The sequence below is a fragment of the Plecotus auritus genome (genome assembly GCF_963455305.1).
Source record: "Plecotus auritus genome assembly, chromosome: 2".
Taxonomy (NCBI): domain Eukaryota; kingdom Metazoa; phylum Chordata; class Mammalia; order Chiroptera; family Vespertilionidae; genus Plecotus; species Plecotus auritus.
The window spans coordinates 74,612,477-74,631,115 of record NC_137771.1 but is presented as its reverse complement, the minus strand read 5'-3'; the positions used below and the strand labels follow the sequence as shown (position 1 = coordinate 74,631,115).

General features: G+C 44.0%; 1 pseudogene across 1 annotated transcript in view; it reads left to right on the top strand.

Moving 5' to 3' along the window:
• The window catches only part of LOC308241109 (high mobility group protein B2-like), a 71,128-nt pseudogene extending 52,774 nt beyond the window's left edge, over positions 1-18,354 (top strand). Inside the window, exon 2 of the transcript in view lies at positions 18,125-18,354. The product of the transcript in view is annotated as a high mobility group protein B2-like (transcript). The remainder of the gene's footprint in view (positions 1-18,124) is intronic.
• The last annotated feature ends 285 nt before the right edge of the window (positions 18,355-18,639 follow it).

The following is an 18,639-nucleotide window of genomic DNA, read 5'->3' as shown; positions in this document are numbered from 1 at the left end:
TAGGCTCCCCTTTTCCTCTTGCAGATGGACCGCTGTAGCAGGAGCCAGAGAAGGGTCCTCCCAGAACCCGCAAGCAGGGCACAGCAGACATTGCCGCCTCGCCTGTCCAGAGTGAACGGCTGGTCGAAGCCCCTCCACCGATACCAGGCAGTATCCTGGGCCATGTTTGTGACCTTGGCCTTAGCCACGTTTGGCATTTTTATTCCCATGCTGCCTGGCGTGTGGAAGTACATTGTGTACGGAGTATCCTTTTACTGGCATCACCTGCCTGTTGTCTAGAGTGGGGAGGGGTGTCAGGAGTCCTCCACCAGAGCGTGTCCAGGTACTGCCAGGGACACTCTCCCTCTGAGCTCTGTCCTCTAAACTGAGTAAACCCCAAGGGTTGTCTCCTGATCCCAACTCCTCACTCATGCACCTCCCATTCTCCAGGTGCCAGAATCCCATCTCCCACTCCCCATACACACCATCTCTTCTCTGTACCCTGTGAGGCTCACTTTCTTCCTGTCCTGGCTAAAAGCGCAGATGCTTACACAGAAGCGTCTGCCCCTCAGGTGGGGTTGGTGCAGGGAGAGTGCACCTGGCTTCCAGTGGGAGGCGAGGGGGCCCCAGGGAGGGGGGCAGAGAGCCAAGGAGACAGGAAGGAGTGAGACCTGGACCACTGCCGCTTTCACAAGGATGCGCAGGGGTTGACCCGGTTGTCCAATGAAAAGAGGTGAATGAGGACTTTTAAAATGTGCTAAATCCTTTACAATGCACAACTCAAGTTTGCTCACTGCAAGCCTCTGTCAGGTGCTTGCTAGGGACACCCCCGGCACACATCTGCCCTGGCCAACCACCGCCCCCGTTTAGCTCAGCGCCCACTGTGCTGCCCATCCCCCCTGTCCTAAGTGGTGGACACAGGATGTCAGGGCTCAGGCTGCCTCTGAACACATTTGCCCATCCAGTTTCCCACAGCGAGGCACCCCACCCCACCCCACTCCATCCCACCAGTGTCAGCCCAGAGGGAAGATAGCAAAGAAATGCCTCGGGGAGCCCAAGGCAGCGCCTTAGAGAGCGCCGCCCACACCTTAGGAGAGCCTGGAGCAGTGCCTGGAAGAGCCCTGCGCAACACCATGAAAAGCCCTGCGCCTGCGCTGCCAGACCCCGTGCAAAATCCTGGGAAGCCAATGCAGCGCCTACCACAGCCCATCAGTGTGTTAGGGACCCGGGGCAGCACTTGGGAGAGCCTTGCACAAAGCCTAGGAGAGCCCCGAACATCTGGGAGAGCCAGTCCCTACACCTCGGGAAGCAGATGCAGTGCCAGGCAAGCCCAGCTCCACGTGCGGGAGAGCCGTGAGAAGTGCCCCGAGAGGCCCACCTCACACCTAGGGAGCACGCGCAGCGCCTGCAGCGCCCCATGCTGCAGCTCACAGGGCCCAGCGCAGCACTTGGGAGAGCCCTGAACAGCACCTTGAAAGCCCCATGAAAGGCCTGCCTGACCCCCACACACCATCCCGCATGCTGGGTGCAGCGCCTGGGCGAGCCCCTGACAGTGCCTGGAAGAGCCCTGAGCAACATCTTGGAAAGCCCCATGCAACACCTGCCTGACCCCCACACACCACCCCCTGTGCTGGGAGCAGCGCCTGGGTGAGCCCCTGACAGTGCCTGGAAGAGCCCTGAGCAACATCTTGGAAAGCCCCATGCAACACCTGCCTGACCCCCACACACCACCCCCTGTGCTGGGTGCAGCGCCTGGAAGAGCCCCTAACTGTGCCTGGAAGAGCCCAGCGCAATACCATGACAGCCCTACGCCCTGCCTGCCAGAATCCCATGAGAATGTAGGGCAGCCCAAAGCAGCGCTGCAGAGTCTCCAGCGGTGCCTGGAAGAGCCCTGAGCAACACCTTGGGAGCCTGGCACAGCGCCTGCCAGCGCCCCATGCCGCAGCTGAGAGCCCAGGGCAGCACTTAGAAGAGCCTCACATAAAGCCTGGGAGACGCCTGCAGACCCCCTGCACCATCTCGAGGAGCTCAGCGCAGAGCCTGGGAAAGCTTCACACACGCCTGATAGAGCCCCAGCAGCTTTGGGAAAAGCCCTACACAACACCTTGGGAGCCCTGTGGAGAGCCTGCCTGAGCCCCACAGAACACCTTGTGAGCCCAGTGCAGCGCCTGGGACAGCCCTGAACAGTCCCTGGGAGAGCCCTGACACCACCTTGGTAAGGCCCAGCGGCACCTGCCAGGCCCCATGCTGCAACTGGCATACGTGTTTCCATCCATCCAGGGGAAGAGCATGGGAGGTAGAAGAATATCTACAGTGAACCACTGCCCACAGATCAAAACACCACCATGTGATGGAAACCTCTGTTGCTCTCTGTGTGGGGTCACCTGTGAGTGCTGGGGCACAAGGCCGGGGGACACCCATGGCCCTGCACTCACTGGGGGGAATTCCAAATTTAACTCTACAGCCACGTGGAAGGGACACTGCGGTGCTGCTTCCCCTGCAAGCAAGGGCTGTTTCCAGGCAGCGGTCCAGTGCTGTGGCCTCACACACACTCCCAGCACCCTCACTGTGCACTGCTGACGGAGAAGCAGGAGAGCACGGACTCTCAGGTTTTCCCACATGAGCCCCTGTCCCAGCAGGTCACAGGCCCAGATGTGCACATGGGCCTCAGAAGGGAGTGCCTTCTGTAAGCACAGAGAGACCAAGCTTTTCTAGGCCTGCCTGTGGGTACTGAGACGAGCCTCAAAGGGCCGCACATTGTCGGGGTGTCCTGCATGGCACACCCTGGCCTCCAAGGCCGGCCCAGGGTCCTTGATGATAGCATGGCCCCGAGGACCCCACCACCTGTTTCCTCAGGGATTCTGTTCAAAGGCAACTGTCATTTCCTGACTCCAGGCTGAGCCCAGAAGGCTCATTTTCCACGATTACAGAGCTTAAAGGGGCAGGGGGACCAAGAGAGTCCTGGCTGGGAGGGAGACCTGGGGTGAATAAGGGGGAGCAGGGAAAAGCAGGCTGGCCCATGGGCTGCAGGCTGGGGACACCATGGAAACTTGCACCAGATTCTAGGTGGGACCCGGCAGCTTGGGCAGGTAGCACCTCATCCCTGAGAGTCCATTTACTTTTTTGAGCTGGGGGTTTCCCCTCCTTGCAGCCTCTTGTGGGGATTAAATGAGATCACCGTCTGTATGTTGTGAGGCAACAAAAAACGCTAGATGTGATCCGTGGTCCCCGATAACTGATGTCTCCTAGAGCTCTGTAAATGCTCTAGACAGCATGAGAACAAAGGGCTGAGCTCTACACAGCATCCAGAGCAGAATTCAGGGTTCAGCGTTGCCCATGTTGACCTGGGCTGCTGGGCCGCCTCAGCCCCCTACACGTGGGGCCGGGCAGGTGCTGGTCACTGTGCTCTCAGGGCAGCTGTCCCAGCTCAGAACCAGGTCTGCTTTTCCCATGGGTGGTTCTCCAGCTCTGTGGCCTCTGCATCAGCCTGGCTGCTGTGAATGGTGTCAATCCTATCATGTAATTTCATCCAGCACCGTGTCAGCACGTGTGTCTGCACAGATACCCACTTGGAAAGTCCCTGCTGCTGCTTTCTGGTGGCTTCCCCTCGGGTTTCTCCTGTGTCTGCGTCTCACCCTCCAGTCATCTTCTGGATCAAAGTCATTTCAGGATGGTCGCCCAGATTTCCCTAGGCTGGATGGGGAAGTGGGTGCTGGAGCTGGAGTGGCCGTGGCACTCCTCGCAGGGCCAACGGCCCAGGGTCCACACTTTAGCCCAGCAGCTTCCAAGCACCAAGGAGGCAGGTTTGGGTCTGAGGCATTAGGCATCAGAGAGTGGGGTCCACACTCCATTCTCCACATTTGGTCATGGATGGGAGCAGGATGGGGCAGGAGAGCAGCACTCTCTGTGGACAGGGTCTGGGTGATGCGTGACTGCAGTCTCCATGGTATCAACACAGCTTTCTGCTTAGACTCTGTCCGGATGCTGCTCCAGCCCTGCAACATACCATCCATGGCCATTGCCTTTGAGTGCCACATAAGGGACCTGGGCTCAAGCCCTAGAGAGAGGGGACAGCGGGGAAAAGAGAGAGAATATGTCATTTAAAAATGAGAAAACTGAATAAGGCCTGTAATCTAATTGATAATATCATTGCAATATCAATTTCCTGAGATGACATTGTACTACAGTTACATAAGATGTCATCATTGGTTGAAGATGTGCGAAGGGCTCATAGGATTATATGTACAGTTTTAGTAACTTTATGTTGATAATTGTTTCCACAAAGGGTTTTATTTCTTTTTATTTAATAAATCTTTATTGTTCAGATTATTAAAATTGTTCCTCTTTTTTCCCCCCATATTCCCCTTCACCCGGTTCCCACCCCATCTTCCTCCCTTACCTCCCCCACACTGTCCTCATCCATAGGTGTACGATTTTTGTCCAGTCTCTTCCCGCACCCCCCACACCCCTTTCCCCCCAAGAATTGTCAGTCCACTCCCTTTATAGGCCCCTGATTCTATTATATTCACCAGTTTATTCTGTTTATCAGATTTTTTATTCACTTGATTTTTACATTCACTTGTTGATAGATATGTATTTGTTGTTCATAATTTTTATCTTTACCTTTTTCTTCTTCTTCCTCTTCTTAAAGAATACCTTTCAGCATTTCATATAATACTGGTTTGGCGGTGATGAACTTCTTTAGCTTTTTCTTATCTGTGAAGCTCTTTATCTGCCCTTCAATTCTGAATGATAGCTTTGCTGGGTAGAGTAATCTTGGTTGTAGATTCTTGTTATTCATCACTTTGAATATTTCTTGCCACTCCCATCTGGCCTGCATAGTTTCTGTTGAGAAATCAGCTGACAGTCATATGGGTGCTCCTTTGTAGGTAATTAACAGTTTTTTTCTTGCTGCTTTTTATATTCTCTGTCTTTTGCTCTTGGCATTTTAATTATGGTGTGTCTTGGTGTGGTCCTCTTTGGATTCCTTTTGTTTGGGGTTCTGTGCGCTTCTTGGACTTGTAAGTCTATTTCTTTCACCAGGTGGGGGAAGTTTTCGGTCTTTATTTCTTCAAATAGGTTTTCAGTATCTTGCTCTCTCTCTTCTTCTGGCACTCCCATAATTCTGATGTTGGTACGCTTGAAGTTGTCCCAGAGGCTCCATACACTATCTTCAAATTTTTGGATTGTTTTTGCTTTTTGCTTTTCTGGTTGAGTGTTTTTTTGCTTCTTTGTATTTCAAATCTTTGACTTGATTCTTGCGTTCCTCTAGTCTGCTGTTAGGTCTCTGTATAATATTTTTTATTTCAGTCAGTGTATGTTTAATTTCTAGTTGGTCCTTTTTCATATCCTCGAGGGTCTCGCTAAATTTATTGGACTTTTCTAGGAAATTCTTGAAAAACCTTATAACCATGGTTTTGAACTCTATATCCAGTCATTTGCTTTCCTCCATTTCTTTCGTTTGTGACCTGTTTTTTTGTCTCTGCATTTTCACTGCTTCCCTGAGTTGGTAGAGTAGCTTTGTGTGGTAAGTGTCCTATATGGCCCAGTGGCTCAGCCTCCCCAGTTACCTGAGCTGGACACTCTTGGTGCACCCCTTTGTGGACTGTGTGCTCAGCCTTGTTGTAGTTAAGTCTTGATTGTTGTTGGTATCACTGGGAGGAATTGACCTCCAGGCCAATTGGCTGTGAGGATCAGCTGTGTCTACACTGGGAGAACCTCTGTGCTGGAGACACCCTTATGAGACAAGACTTGCAGAGGTCTCTGTGCTCAGCTTGGATGGGGCGGAGTCTCAGGGCGGGGCAGACGGCCTTGGCTTCCCATCAGCCCTGCCGTATGAGGCCCCTGCGACTCAGTGTCCCTCAGTAATCGCTGCAAGCTCCTCTGACAGAAAGCCGCCCTCGAGTTTTGCCCACTGCCAGACAGTCCAGTTTCTCCCCGAATGAGTCTGGTTTCCCAGAAACTCGCCCGGAATTGGAGTTCAGCGCAGTCGGGAGCTTCAGTCTCCCTCCCGCTTTAGAAAGCCAGCCGTGCACTCAGCCGCCCGTGCACTCAGCTGCCCATCCTCTCCGTGCGCTTGCGCGTCTCTGTACCTCAGCCTTTTGCAGCTCCTCTGAGTCTCAATGTACTTTCCTCTTTCCTTCTAGTTGTAGAATTTCCACTCAGCCAGCTTTCCTGTGGTTCTGGATGGTGTCCGTTTTGTCTTTTAGTTGTAGTTTTGATACTGTGTTGCGAGGCAGCAGTTTAGGTGTTTACCTATGCTGCCATCTTGGTTTCTCCTCCACAAAGTGTTTTAAAAGAGAACAATCAATCATGTTCATCTGAATAACAACCAAAAAGTTTAAATTTGAATTTCATATTCAAAAGCATAAACTACCTATAAATTAATCTAACCAAAGATACACTTTTACAGAGAAAAATCATAAAGCTTTATTGACAGAAATAAGAAAATCTACATAAATGAAGAGATATCATATTAATAAATATTTAGAAGCTTCAAACAATGTACAGATAGCAAATCTTCCTATACTGATTGTGGAGTTAATACAATTCTAATCAAGACTAGGCTTTGATTTTTAAAGAAAATATGACAATTTTTAAAAAATTATATGTAAATGTAAAAGACCAAAAATATCTAGACAAAGCTTGACACAGTGAACAAAAGTGTTCTACCTGATTTTAAAACCATTATAAAGTCCTAGCTGGTTTGTCTCAGTGGATAGAGCATTGGCCTGCAGACTGAAGGGTCTTGGGTTCAATTCTTGTCAAGGGTACATGCCTGGGTTGCAGGCTTAATCCCCAGTGGGAGTGTGCAGGAGGCAGCCAATCAATTATTCTCTCTTATAATTGATGTTTCTATCTCTCTCTCCTTCTCTCTTCCTCTCTGAAGTCAATGAAAAATATTTTTTAAAAAATAAAACCATTATAAAGCTAAAGTAATTTAGATGGTGGGTTATTGGTGTAGCAAATGACAGATCAATGGGAAATATCAGACATCCTAGAAATAGACCCACACAAGATGATATACAAAATTTAATATATGAAAATAGTAGTAGGGCACATCAGTAAAAGAGGACAGGGAGAACAAAATTTCAGAATATTATTTAATATTTTAACAATATGAAATCTTTCAATCTATGAACACTAGATATCTTTCCATTTATGTCTTCTTTTATTTCTTTCATTAAAGTTTGTAGTTTTCAGTATACAAGTCTTTTACCTCCTTGATAAAGTTTATTCCTAAGTTACTTTTTTATTTTTGATGCTATTATGAAGGCATTGTTTTAAAAATTTCCTTTTCAGGTAGGCCATTGTTAGTATATAAAAGTATAACTGATTTTTGCATGTTGACTTTATATACTGCAACTTAACAGAATTTATTTACTAATTTGAAGAAGAGTGGGATTTTTTTCTCCAAGGTCTGTAGGGCTTTCTACCAATAACATTATGTCATCTGCAAATAAATCATTTTACTTCTTCCTTTCTGATTTGAATACCTTTTTCTTGCCTAATTGCTCTGGCAAGGACTTCCAGTAATATGTTGAATAGAAGTGGCAAGAGTGGGAATCCTGGTCTTAGAGAGAAAGCTTTTTATTTTTCACCATTGCTAAATTCAAATCAAAACCACCATGAGGTATCACTTCACACTCCTTAGGTGCTGGGGTTCTTGTTCCAGCATTAAGAAGGGTTCAGCAACCTGGAGAAAGGCTGTGCGTAGATTAAGTAGGAGTCCAGAAACGAAATATATTTTTGAAAGGCATTGGGGGTCAGAGGAGCTTTAACTAAAGGAGCTAAGTTCTCCTTGTCTCAGGACCCTTGCTTTTTATTAACACAATTTGTCCTAAAGCAAGGTGGAGATAATACACTTCAAAGGGTAGGGTACAGAAGCATTGTCAGATTGGGTAATAGCCTACGGCTGTTCAGGTGTTTGGCCAGTAGGAGGCAATAACATGTAGATTAAGATGCCCTGAGACATCTGGCAGCAAACAATCATCCTATTCAGGTTTGGGGAAAATGCCTTTAGCCATTCCAACAGGTGATTACATATGTGACTCAGCCCTTATTGAGTCCCTAAGTTCCATCAACCTTTTGATGAAACTCTTGCAATTATGACATGCTAGAATTGGCTTCCGGCACTTAGGATGGTAATTATAATAATAATAATAGAGAAAAAGGAGGAGGAGGAGGAAAGTTGGTGAGGATGGGGATAAATTGAAACAATTGTTCACTCTTATGGGAATGTAAAATGATGAAGCCTCTATGGGAAATAGGATGGAGTTTCCTAAAAAAAAAAAAAAAATTAAAAATAAATCTTCCATGTAATCCAGCAATCCCAATCCTGGATACTTTATGCAAAAGAATCAAAATCAGGATCTGAAAATATATCTGCACACCTAAGTGAATTGTAGAATTATTCGCAATAGCTAAGATATGGAAACATCCCAATTATTCATGAATATATGAATGGATAAATGAAAAGTTGCATATACACACAATGAAATATCATTCTGCCTGAAAAAAGGAGGCAATCCTAACATTTACAATGACATGATGAACCTGAAAGACATGCTGAGTGAAATCTGTCATAGAAGGACAAGTACTGCATGATTCCATTTATATGAAGTATCTAAACTAGTCAAACTTATAGAAGCAGAAAATAAAATAGTGCTTTCCAGGGAATGGGAGGAGGAAAAAATGACTTGTTAATTCAGTGGGTATGAAGTTAGTTACACAAGATGATTAACTTCTAGAGATCTGCTGGACAATATACCACCTATAGATAACAATAAGGTGTTGTGCACTTAAACATTTGTTAAGGGGGTAGATCTCATTTTAAGTATTCTTACAAAAAGAAAAAGCAAAGGGATATAAGGAAACTTCTAGAAGTAATGGCTGTGTTTATAACCTTGACTGTGGTAATGGTATCATTTGTGTATTCATATGTCCTAACTCATCAAGTTATATATTAAATATGTATAGTTTTGTATATTAATTATACTTCAATAAAGCTGAAAAAGAATAAAAGTAGAGATTTTCAGGCAACCTCTGGGAAATAAATATCATCCCCCATGTGCTGAAATAAAATAAAAAAAAATTTTTTTAATGCTGGGGGATGTCAGCAGGCCGGGAGAGGTCAATAGGGAAAAAAGAAGACATCCTATATAATGAAAGGCTAATATGCAAATCTACCAAATGGCAGAACGACAGGTCGCTATGATGTGCACTGACCACCAGGGGGCAGATGCTCAATGCAGGAGCTTCCCCCTGGTGGTCAGTGTGCACCCACAGGGGGAGCGCAGCTTAGCCAGAAGCTGGGCTCATGGCTGGCGAGCACAGCAGCAGTGGCGGAAGCCTCTCCTGCCTCCACAGCAGCGCTAAGGATGTCCCCCAAGGGCTCCTGGACTGCGAGAGGGTGCAGGCCAGGCTGAGGGACCCCCTGAGTGCACGAATTTCGTGCACTGGGCCTCTAGTATGTAATATTTTCAGCAATAAAGAAATTAAATAAATTTTTAAAAAAGAAATGGTCAGTGGGATATTCCTTAGTCATACAAACCTGGCAAGAAGAGCCCAAGAAGAAACAGCACCCAACCAAAGTCTTCCCTTCAATTTTGCCAAATTTTCCAAGAAATGTTCAAAGAGATGGAAGACCATATCTGCAAAAGAAAAGTCAAAGTTTGAAAATATGGCAAAGAGTGACAAAGCTCGCAATGATAAGGAGATAAAAAAAAATATACTTCTCAAAGTTGGCAGCTGGCAGAACAGTAGTGAAGAAGAAAGTATGAGAGAGTGAGGGAGCAAAAGGGGAGTATGTGAAAGTGTGGTGTGTGTGTGTGTGTGTGTGTGTGTGACAGTTAGATCCTGCAAGACTTTTGGGGCTGGCAACCCAGGCTCTTGTAGACTGGGAGCCTCTGCTACCACTGCAAGCACTCCCTGGTGGTGGTCCTGGCACAGAAACCATGCCATCTTGAAGGGCTGAGCTGCTGTGACTAGGAGCCCAGCCTCACTACCACCCAGACTGGCCTCAGACAAAAACTGAGACCCTACAGCCACTCTGGACAAAGACCTGCTACCACAGCTGCAGACCCATGGACACCGAGACTCAAGCCACCCCAGCCTCACGCTTCTGAGTGTCCTGGAGGGCATTCCCCTCCCGCCTACCCACTATGGACGCATAGGTCCCACACCTGCCAAGCCACCCCTGACTGTTGGCATGCATGGCTCCTGCCAGCCGTGTCTCCCGGGCACCCAGCCAACCCCTGAATGTCGAAGTGTGGCTCCCGCCAGACTGTGGTGGCCACACAGCTCCCGAGCACCCCAGAGAGCCCCTAAATGTATGTGGCCACATCTCCCAGGCACCCGAGCTGGCCCATGACTCTTGGCATGCAGAAGGCTTCTGCCAGGCCATGCCTCCCAATACCCCAAGCCTGCCCTTGACTGTCAGTGTGCGCAATGCTCCCGCCAAGCCCACCACCACAACTCAGGCCCCACTCAATTCAGTGCCTGGACCCTTCAGCGACAGCAAAAATGGGAAGACAAAAAAAAGCAACACCCACAGGAAAGAAAAAAAGGAATAGCCCCAAAAAAGGGAACTAAATAAAATGGAGGCATGCAATATGTCAGAAAAAAAATTCAGAATAATGGTCCTACAATTCATAAACCCGATATATGAGAAAATTATCAACATATGTAAGAATCAAGAAGAAAGCAAAAGTGATATAGCTACAATAAAACACACAATGGAAGGATTCAACAGTAGACTAAGAGAAGCGAAGGACTGAATTAGTGAGCTAGAAGATAGGGCAGAGAAACAAGCCCAATCTGAATGGAAACTGGAGAAAAAAAATTAGAAAGCAGGAGGAGAGCCTAAGGAGTTTTGGGACAACATGAAACGAAGTAACATAGGTATAATAGGGGTGCCAGAAGGACAAGAAGAGCAGCAAGTATTAGAGAACATATTTGAAGAAATGACAGAAAACTTCCTCAATATGGGGAAGAAAAAGGTCACACAAGCACAGAGCATCCCAAACAAGTTGAACCCAAAAAGGCCCACCCCAAGACACATAGTAATTACAATGGCAAACATTAACAACAAAGAGAGAATCTTAAGGGCTGCAAGAGAGAAACAGAGAGTTACCTACAAAGGATCTCCTATTACATTACCTAGTGATTTCTCAACAGAAACACATCAGGCCAGAAGGGAAGGGAATGAAGTATACAAAGTAATGTAAAGCAGGAGACTGACTCCAAGAATAATCTATCCAGCAAAGCTATCATTCAAAATTGAAGGGGAAATCAGAAACTTCACAGACAAAAAAAGGCTAAGGGAATTTATCAGTACCAAGCCAGCAATGCAAGAAATGCTAAAGGGACTGTTGTAAAAAGAAGGAAAAAAAGAGAGAGAGAAAGGAACACAAGCACAAAAAAATAAAAATGGCTACAAACAAGTACCCATCAATAATAACTTAAACATAAATGGACTAAATGCTCCAATCAAAAGACATCGTGTGGCTGAATGGATAAGAAAACATGACCCATATATATGCTGTCTACAAGAGACCCACCTCAGAACAAAAGACTCACACAGACTGAAAGTGATGGGATGAAAAAATATCTTTCAGGCAAATGAAAATGAAAAAAAAAGCTAGGGTTGCGATACTAATATCTGACAAAATAGACCTCAAAGTGAAGGCCATGACAAGAGATAAGGAAGGCCACTTCATAATACTAAAGGGATCAATACAACAAGAGGATATAACTCTGTTAAACATATATGCACCCAATGCAGTAGCACCAAAATACATTAAAAAAAAAAACTTCTGAAAGATATCAAGGAAGAGATTGATAGCAATATGATCATAGTAGGGGACTTTAATACCCCACTAACATCACTGGATAAATCCTCTATAGACAAAAAGTCTACAAAGAAACAGCAATCCTAAATGACTCACTAGATCAGATGGCATTAATTGACATCTTCAGAACATTTCAACCCAAAGCTACAGAATATACATTCTTCTCAAGTGCACATAGGTCATTTTCAAAGATAGACCACATATTGGGGCACAGGCGAAGTCTCTTCAAATTCAATAAGATTGAAATTATATCAAGCATCTTCTCAGACCACAATGGCATAATAATAGAAATCAACTACAATAAAAACAATAAAAAAATTCAAACACTTGGAAGCTGAATATCATGCTATTAAACAATTATTGGGTTACCAAAGAGATCAAAGAAGAAATTAAAAACATCCTGGAAACAAATGACAATGAAAAAAGAACAATCCAAAACCTATGGGACACAGTGAAAGCTGTTCTCAGAGGTAAGTTCATAGCTCTACAGGCCTAACTAAAAAAAAAAAAAAAAAAATTCAAACAAGAAAAAATGGTAATAAATGATCTAACTCTACAACTTAAAGAATTAGAAAGAGAGCAACAAAAAAAAGCACAGAGTGAAGAGAAGGAAGGAGATAATAAAGATCAGAGCAGAAATAAATGACACAGAGACCCAAAAAACAAAAAACAAAACAAAACAAAAAAACAATACAAAAGATCATTGAAACCAAGAGCTGATTCTTTGAAAGAACAAACACGATTGATGAACCTCTAGCCAGGCTCACCAAAGAGCAAAGAGAGAGGACCCAAATAAACAAAATCGGAAATGAAAGAGGAGAAATAACAACAGACCCCACAGAAAAACAAAGGATTGTAAAAAAAAAAAAATACTATAAACAACTTTATTCCAACAAACTAAACAACCTGGAGGAAATGGACATATTCTTAGAAAAATACAAGCTTCCAAAACTCAATCGAGAAAAATAAAAAAATCTCCACAGGCCATTAACTAAGTAGGAAATTGAAGCAGTTATCAAAAAAAACTTCCAGCAAACCAAAGTCTGAGGCCAGACAGCTTCACAGGGGAGTTTTACCAAACATTCAAAGAAGAACTAAAACCTATCCTTCTCAGACTATTTCAAAAAATTCAAGAGGAAGGCATACTTCCAAGCTCTTTCTATGAAGCCAGCATTACCCTAATCTCAAAACCACATAAAGACATTACAAAGAAAGAGAATTACAGGCCAATATCCCTGATGAACATAAGATGCTAAAATCCTCAACAAAATTCTAGCAAATCGGATCCAGCAGTACATTAGAAAGATCATACATTATGACCAATGTGGAATTTATTCAGGGGATGCAAGGCTGGTACAATATCCACAAATCAATAAACGTGATACATCACGTAAACAAATTGAGAGGCAAAAATCACATAATCATATCAATTGATGCAGAAAAAGCATTTAACAAAATTCAATACACTTTCTTGATAAAAACTCCCAGCAAAGTGGGAATAGAAGGATCATACCTCAACATAATAAAAGCCTTATATGACAAACCTACAGCCAACATCATACTCAATAGGCAAAAACTAAAACCATTTCCCCTAAGACCAGGAACAAGACAGGGATGCCCACTCTCACCACTCCTATTCAACAGAGTACTGGAAATGCTAACCATAGCAATTAGACAAGAAGAAGAAATAAAAGGCATTCAAATTGGAAAAGAAGAAGTAAAATTGTCATTATTCACAGATGGCATGATATTGTACATAGAAAACCCTAAAGACTCCATCAAAAAACTACTAGAATTAATAAATGTATTTGGAAATGTAGCAGGATACAAAATTAACACCCAAAAATCTATGGGTTTTTTATACACCAATAATGAACTCACAGAAAGAGAAACTAAAAAATCAATTCCATTTACCATTGCAACAAAAAATCTAAGATACCTAGGAATAAATTTAACCAATAAATTGTACTCAGAAAATTACAGGACGCTGAAAAAAGAGATAGGGGAAGACATAAACAAATGGAAGAATATACTGTGTTTATGGATTGGTAGAATCAACATCATTGAAATGTCCATACTACCCAAGGCAATCTATAGATTTAATGCAATCCCCATTGAAATACTAATGGCATATTTCAAAGACCTAGAACAAACTCTCCAAAAATTTATCTGGAATAAAAAAAGATCCCAAATAGCTGCAGCAATCTTGAGAAAGAAGAACAAAGTTGGAGGGATCACAAGGCCAGATATCAAGCTATACTACAAAGTCACTGTCCTCAAAACTGCTTGATACTGGCACAAGAACAGACATATAGACCAATGGAACAGAACTGAGAACCCAGAAATCGACCCAAGCCATTATGCTCAGTTAACATTTGACAAAGGAGGCAAGAGCATACAATGGAGTCAAGACAGTCTCTACAATAAATGGTGTTGGGAAAATTGGTCAGATACATGAAAAAAAAAAATGAAACTAGACCACCAACTTATACCATACACAAAAATAAACTCAAAATGGATAAAGGACTTAAACATAAGATGGGAAACCATAAAAATCATAGAAGAAGCCATAGGCAGCAAAATAGATATTTTTCGTAGTAATATCTTTACTGACACAGCTCCTAGGGCAATGGAAACAAAGGAGAAAATAAACAAATGGGACTACATCAAAATAAAAAGCTTCTGCACAGCAAAAGAAACCATCAACAAAACAACAAGAAAGTCCACTGTATAGAAGAACATATTTGCCAATGTTATTTCCGATAAGGCTTTAGTCTCCAAAATTTATAGGGAACTCATACAACTTAAAGGAAGATAAAGAATGCAATCATAAAATGGGCAAAGGACCTAAATAGACACTTTTTGAAAGAAGACATACAGAAGCCCAGGAGATATATGAAAACATGCTCAAAGTTACTAATCATCCGAGAGATGCAAATCAAAACGACAACACGGTACCATCTCACACCTGTCAGAATGGCTATCATTAACAAACGACAAGTGCTGGAGAGGATGTGGAGAAAAAGGAAACCTCATGCACTGCTGGTGGGAATGCAGACTGGTGCAGCTGCTGTGGAGAACAGTATGGCGTTTCCTCAAAAATTTAAAAATGGAACTGCCATTTGACACAGTAATACCACTTCTAAGGATATATCCCGAGAAAACAGAAACACCAATCAGAAAGGATATATGCATCCCTATATTCATAGCAGCACAATTTATAATAGTTAAGATTTGGAAACAGCCTAAGTGCCCATCAGCAGATGAGTGGATTAGAAAACAGTGGTACATCTACACAATGAAATACTACGCTGCTGTAAAAATATAATTCTTACCATTTGCAACAGCATGGATGGAACTGGAGAGCATTATACTAAGCAAAATAAGTCAGTCAGAGGACAGGAGAAACCAAGATGGCGGCATAGGTAAATACCTAAACTGCTGCCTCGCACAACAATATCAAAACTACAACTAAAAGACAAAACGGACACCATCCAGAACCACAGGAAAGCTGGCTGAGTGGAAATTCTACAACTAGAAGGAAAGAGGAAAGTACATTGAGACTCAGAGGAGCTGCAAAAGGCTGAGGTACAGAGACGCGCAAGCGCACGGAGAGGACGGGCAGCTGAGTGCACGGGCGGCTGAGTGCACGGCTGGCTTTCTAAAGCGGGAGGGAGACTGAAGCTCCCGACTGCGCTGAACTCCAATTCTGGGTGAATTTCTGGGAAACCAGACTCATTCGGGGAGAAACTGGACTGTCTGGCAGTGGGCAAAACTCGAGGGCGGCTTTCTGTCAGAGGTGCTTGCAGCGATTACTGAGGGACACTGAGTCGCAGGGGCCTCATACAGCAGGGCTGACGGGAAGCCAAGACTGTCTGCCCCGCCCTGAGACTCCACCCCATCCAAGCTGAGCACAGAGACTTCTGCAAGTCTTGTCTCATAAGGGTGTCTCCAGCACAGAGGTTCTCCCAGTGTAGACACAGCTGATCCTCACAGCCAGTTGGCCTGGAGGTCAATTCCTCCCAGTGATACCAACAACAATCAAGTCTTAACTACAACAAGGCTGTGCACACAGTCCACAAAGGGGTGCACCAAGAGTGTCCAGCTCAGGTAACTGGGGAGGCTGAGCCACTGGGCCATATAGGACACCTACCACACAAAGCTACTCTACCAACTCAGGGAAGCAGCGAAAATGCGGAGACAAAGAAACAGATCACAAACGAAAGAAATGGAGGAAAGCAAACGACTGGATATAGAGTTCAAAACCATGGTTATAAGGTTTTTCAAGAATTTCCTAGAAAAGGCCAATAAATTTAGCGAGACCCTCGAGGATATGAAAAAGGGCCAACTAGAAATTAAACATACACTGACTGAAATAAAAAATATTATACAGAGACCCAACAGCAGACTAGAGCACTGCAAGAATCAAGTCAAAGAATTGAAATACAAAGAAGCAAAAAACACTCAACTGGAAAAGCAAAAAGCAAAAAGAATCCAAAAATGTGAAGATAGTGTAAGGAGCCTCTGGGACAACTTCAAGCGTACCAACATCAAAATTATGGGGGTGCCAGAAGAAGAGAGAGAGCAAGATACTGAAAACCTATTTGAAGAAATAAAGACCGAAAACTTCCCCCACCTGGTGAAAGAAATAGACATACAGGTCCAGGAAGCGCACAGAACCCCAAACAAAAGGAATCCAAAGAGGACCACACCAGGACACATCATAATTAAAATGCCAAGAGCAAAAGACAAAGAGAGAATATTAAAAGCAGCAAGAGAAAACAGTTAATTACCTACAAAGGAGCACCCATATGACTGTCAGCTGATTTCTCAACAGAAACTATGCAGGCCAGACGGGAGTGGCAAGAAATATTCAAAGTGATGAATAGCAAGAATCTACAACCAAGATTACTCTACCCAGCAAAGCTATCATTCAGAATTGAAGGTCAGATAAAGAACTTCACAGATAAGAAAAAGCTAAAGAAGTTCATCACTGCCAAACCAGTATTATATGAAATGCTGAAAGGTATTCTTTAAGAAGAGGAAGAAGAAGAAAAAGGTAAAGATAAAAATTATGAACAACAAATACATATCTATCAACAAGTGAATGAAAAAATCAAGTGAATAAAAAATCTGATAAACAGAATAAACTGGTGAATATAATAGAATCAGGGGCCTATAAAGGGAGTGGACTGACAATTCTTGGGGGGAAAGGGGTGTGGGGGGTGCGGGAAGAGACTGGACAAAAATCGTACACCTATGGATGAGGACAGTGCAGGGGAGGTAAGGGAGGAGGGTGGGGTGGGAACCGGGTAGAGGGGAGCTATGGGGGGAAAAAAAGAGGAACAATTGTAATAATCTGAACAATAAAGATTTATTAAATTTAGAAAAAACTCAGTCAGAGAAAGATAAATATCACATGATCTCACTCATTTGTGGAATATAATGAACAACAAACTGATTAACAAAAATAGAACCAGAGTCATAGAAGCATTGAACAGGCTGTCCAACCTATGAGGGAAGGTGGGCTGCGGGGGAGGGGGAAGGGGGTAAAAGATCAATCAAAGGACTGTTATGGGGTGACAGGCAAGAGATGACCACCAGAGACAGAGATTAAAATTTATGAGCCCTTATTAAGCTGGCCAGCGACTACAGTTGCAGCACTTCACTGCGGCAAAGGCCGAACTGCAGTGCAGACCACAGGTGTTACAGCAAATTTATGCTCGGAAACCACAAGAGGGAGTTAGGACAGTTACAATGACAACCCAAAGGTTACAAAAGCTATTTTAGCCATTTCCAAGAAACTCAGGGCACAGGTGCAACACCTGGGCACGCTTGACTGGAGCATGAACCACTACCTTCCTCCAAACTCCAACCAACCCATTGTTCGGTGACCTACTCCACCTCCCTCTGTCTTAAGGCATCCTGCCTCCAGGCAACGGAGGAGCTGTGCAATGTTTGTAGCCCAGAACAGGACTTGTATGCATGCATATGAGCATAACCAATGAACATAGGCGTGGGGGATGGGGGGTAGGAGGGCATGTGCTAGGGGGTGGGGGTGGTTGGAGAGAGGTCAATGGGGGAAAAGGAGACTTATGTAATACTTTAAACAATAAATAATTTAAATTTAATATATATACTTCTCCCAAAGATAAGGAAAGAAAAAAGATCCCAAAGCTCCTAAAACGCCTCCATTTGCCTTCTTCTTGTTTTTCTCTGAACATTGCCCAAAGGCCAAAAAGTGAACACTCTGGTTTATCCAATGGGGATACTGCAAAAAAAAAAAAAAAATGGGTGAAATGTGGTCCGAACAGTCAGCCAAAGACAAGCAGCCATTTGAACAAAAAGCAGCTAAGCTAAAGGAGAAATATGGAAAGGATATTCCTGCATCCTGTGCCCAGGACAAAAGTGAAGTGGAAAGAAGGGCCCTGGTAGGCCAACAGACTCAAAGAAGAACACACCAGAGGAGGAAGAGGAGGGGCAGGAAGAGGAATATGATGATGAGGGTAAAGATGAAGAATAAATGAAGATCCTGTAATGATGTGTCTGGAGTATTATGTGTCTTCCCAGGCAGTTGTTTGGCCAAGAATGTGAATTCAAGGGCAGCTCAATATTAGCTTCAGTATAAGAACTACAGATTTTTGTATAGCTGATAAGATTCTTTGTAGAGAAAATACTTCTTAATGAATGCAGGCTGTACCTTTTTGAGGGGCTACTAAATACAGTTATATTTTAATTTTTGATGCTAAATATTTCTAAACTAGAGGCCTGATGCACGGAGATTAGTGCAAGAATGGGCCTTCCTTTC